This window comes from Peromyscus californicus, unplaced genomic scaffold, assembly GCF_007827085.1.
Source record: "Peromyscus californicus insignis strain IS unplaced genomic scaffold, ASM782708v3 Scaffold_24__1_contigs__length_46423439, whole genome shotgun sequence".
In the NCBI taxonomy this organism is placed as follows: Eukaryota; Metazoa; Chordata; class Mammalia; order Rodentia; family Cricetidae; genus Peromyscus; species Peromyscus californicus.
In genome coordinates this window covers 28,118,467-28,122,424 of record NW_026294535.1, presented here as the reverse complement: position 1 = coordinate 28,122,424, position 3,958 = coordinate 28,118,467, and the positions used below count along the sequence as shown (strand labels likewise).

Sequence of the window (3,958 nt, the reverse complement as noted above, 5' to 3'; positions counted from 1 at the left end):
AGTTCATTACTGATGTATAGAAAAGCTGCTGTTTTCATGTCAGGTTGCTGGAGTGTCTCTTTCTGCCCAATTTTGGCAGTTCAACATATGTTTATCTGCTTCAGCTAGTTCGCCCTGTAATCCCCGTCTCAAGGATCCTACAGCCTCAGACCCTCATTCTGCTACACAGCCCTTCCCAAAGGCTATGAAGGGCTGACACATACACGGAAGAGGCTCCTGGTGTTCTTTGCACAGCCTATGAGGTCAGTGCTCAGGATCTGTACTTTATAAAGTAGTCCTCGAGAGATGCCACCGGGCCCTGGCCTTTGCAGACACCACGGCGCAGTCTATGATGTCAACCATCTTCTGCTTGTCTTCCACTGCTCAGTTGATCTTGCTGTTGTTGCCAGAGCCCAAATCAATCATGATATACTTGTTCCTGAAGAAAAACATGACAGTGCATGGATTGTGCAAGTCATACTTTTTGTTAAAGTCAGGCACCCCTGCAATATCCTTGAGACAAGTGCAAAACGTTTAACCTTTTCAGTGATGCTGTACCTTCTCTATTTTTATGCATGTGGGGTTCCCAGTAATGTTCAAAAGGATCGTCAGCCACCACATGCAGAGAGCTGCATCCTGTGGGTCCATGTGCCTGCCTGTCTGGTCCTCCCCACAGCAACAGTACCACAGGCATAGCAGGGCCTCCTGGTGTGTGCGCTGACCTTGGCTGTATTCTTTTGGTTTTGCTTTGAATGATGCCCCCCTACAGTTCTCACTGGATAATATTTGTGGCCATCAGTGGGACTTGGCCAATTTTTGCACACTTCTTGCGCTCTGTGTTGCTGCTTGCTGAGGCAGTGGTGAGAAGGGCTAGGCACCCAAGGGCATTTTGGGAGAACCTCTGCTACAAGCTTCCGTGCCACAGTCTACCACAGTCTGTATGGACAGTACTTCCGAATTCTCTCCATCTAGGGTATATCTAGGACCTGCTCACATCTCTGCAGTCCAAGTGTCCCTCTACCTGATCAGTCTAGTCTCTCTGATCATTGTTCTGCAAGAGGGGGATAGCATCTGCCTGGCAGTTACTGTTAACCATGTCCTGGCATGATGAGCTTGAGGTATCTGGTGCCAATTTGTGGCCATTCTTTTATTATTATTATTATTATTATTATTATTATTATTATTAAGAGATTTTTCTATTAATTTTACATACCAACCACAGATTCCCCTGTTCTCCTTCCTCCCACCTCCCCCGAGTCTTCCCCCCCAACCCATCCCCCATTCCCATCTCCTCCAAGGCAAGGTCTCCCATGGGGAGTCAGCAGAGCCTGGTACATTCAGTTGAGGCAGGTCCAAGCTCCTCCTCCCTGCACCAAGGCTGCGCAAAGTGTCCCACCATAGGCACTAAGCTCCAAAAAGCTGGTTCATGCACCAGGGACGGGTCCCGATCCCCCTGCCTGCCTGGGGGCCCCCTAAACAGTTCAAGTGAAACAACAGTCCTGCCTATCCAGAGGGCCTAGCCCAGTCCCATGGGGGTTCCACAGCTGTTGGTCCACAGTTCGTGGGTTTCCACTAGTTTGGCTGGTGTGGCCATTCTTGAACTCATGGAAGATCGGATTTTCCAGATCCCATCTCACATTGTTTCTTTTATCTTCAGCTATTACTCTCACCATAATAGCCTTCTTAAAAAATTCCATGACTCTTGTCAGTCATGAGAGACAGATTTAACCCGCTCTTCACCTTCAACTCTACGGAGTGGTTTGATATACATGTGCATTGTTCATCAAAGCCAGCTCTATGCCAGTTTGTTGCATTGAAGCTGGGCTGTCTCTCCTACTGGTGCCATCTCCACTGGGTGCTATAATTCTATAATCTGTTAGTAACAATAACTAATGTTGGTTGAAAACTCGCTATATATCAAGAACTCCACTTGCCTAATATTTATAACAACTTTGAGATGGGCACTATTATTATTCACATTTTTTTTTTTTTTTTTTAGATAAGGTCTTACTCTGTAGCCCAGGGTTTATATAGAGCTCACAGTTCAGCTCAAGCTGGCTTTGAGCTTATGGCAGTGCCTCAGCCTTGTGAGTGTTGGGATTAACAGGAATGAGCCGTCATTTATGGCTTAATACCCACATTTTATAGATGTCCAAACTATGGTTTTTAAAAGACTTGACAGTCTTGTCAAAGTTACCTAGGATCCAAACTAAAACATTGTGATTCTAGAAGCACAAATTTAACAACTCCGTAGCAAATCCTTAGAACATCACCTCTGTGTTTGGTTAAGTGATAACCCATTCTTCCTCCTTTTTGTTACTGTGAACTCAATGTATTCACACAGCTTTCACTTCACGTATATCCATGAGTCTATCCTCTGCACCAGAAGACAAATGGGAGCCAGGCTTTGCGCTTGAATCAGAATCAGAGCCCCCTTGACATCACTTGGATGTGATGACTGTGGCCAGCATTGCCTCGTTGAGTAAGTGCTTGTCTGTCTGTCTGTCTGACCATGGAGGAAATCAAGGTGAGGATGATGATTGTTTTTGAAATGTCTTGAGACTGGGGTAGGAAAAAAAAAAAAAAAGAATGAAGTCAGTAACCCAGCCCCCACCCCCATCCCACCTTCGTGTGCCCGAAGCAGAAAGTTCTTCCGTGTTATTATTTTATTTGTTTCATGTTTGGGACTTCTCGGTGGGACTTCTCGGCGTGATCTCTTTTGAAGGCAGTGTTCTGATGCCTACAAAGATGCAGATTCCAACCCAAGAGAATCACCCTTGTGTTTCCTCCTCCTGCTTTTTTGTTTGAACTTGCTGGGACCTGGGAAGGAGAAACCTTAATTCAAGCTTTGGCCTCATGGCGATTTTGTCAACAAGCAGTGTGTTTTGAGGACCACCACAGAGCTGGTTCCTTCAGCTTTTGGATAGAGTTTGACTTCCCCGCCAGGATGCCTTTGAAATGTTTTTTGTTTTGCTTTTCAGACTTCTCGTTTGAAGTAGAGAGGTAAGCAAAACCCTTCTATAAATGATTCATATTGTGTTCTCCGTGGATTAAAAATAAAAACTAAAAGACTGTCCCACCCATTTCTGATGTTAGTGATTTAAAAAGCTTGGGCTTCTCCACAGAGAGCAAGTGTGTGGTCACGGGGGCCACATGGAATGCTGATTTGCTAAAGAGATTAGAGCTTGGTCTGTGGTCCTGGTAGGACTTGTTGACTGGGGTAGAAGGGCCGAGGAATTCTGGGGCAACAGCTGCTGTGTTTTCAAAGCTGTGAGAGCAATGTCACCTTCTGACCCCCCCACCCCCCTCACCCCCCCCCACCCCGCCCAAACCATCTCTTCTGTCCCATTTGAGTTACAGAAGCCATTGAAAGAGGAAGAAAATGGGCGTGGCTATCCAACTCCAATCGCTTCACTCCTCCAGCACTTTTAAAATTGAGAATTTTATTGTCTGTCGTAAAATATAGTGATGTGACGAGGCAAATACCTTGTTACATTTTGAAATCATCAACTCAACAAATAGCAGCGAGTGTGGGGTCAAATATCATGTCAGAGCAAAGAAACTACTGTCTTATTTTATGTTTTAGTACATCACATAAGACACCAAGGAAACTTACCGTACATTTCGATTTTTAAAGTAGTAATAGAAAAATTGTCAGGAACATATTCTGTCTCCACAGTTAAGTGATCATGCATAGCATGTGACTACCAAAGTGACCTTTTTTTATAGTTCTGAGAGGATAGCCCAGTAGTTATGGGCACACTAGTTTCTTCTTTAACAAAATAGTGCCGCTCTACTCTGCAGTCTCTTTTTTCCTTCAAAGAGGTAGAAAAATGAATTTCTCAGGGACTGGCTCTGTAACAAGCCTATTAGGAGCTTATGAATATATCAACAAATGCAAGAAATCATAGTTTACTTAAAATGGGAAATTTGAAGGATGCAGTTGATTCCGGTTAATTAAGTACTAATGAAATATAGT

The 3,958-nt window shown here is 44.4% G+C and overlaps 1 pseudogene; it reads right to left on the bottom strand.

Annotated features, from left to right (window-relative positions):
* Positions 1 to 250: 250 nt before the first annotated feature.
* On the bottom strand, positions 251 to 3,602 carry LOC128119547 (thioredoxin-like protein 4A; annotated as a pseudogene).
* Between the last annotated feature and the right edge of the window lie 356 nt (positions 3,603 to 3,958).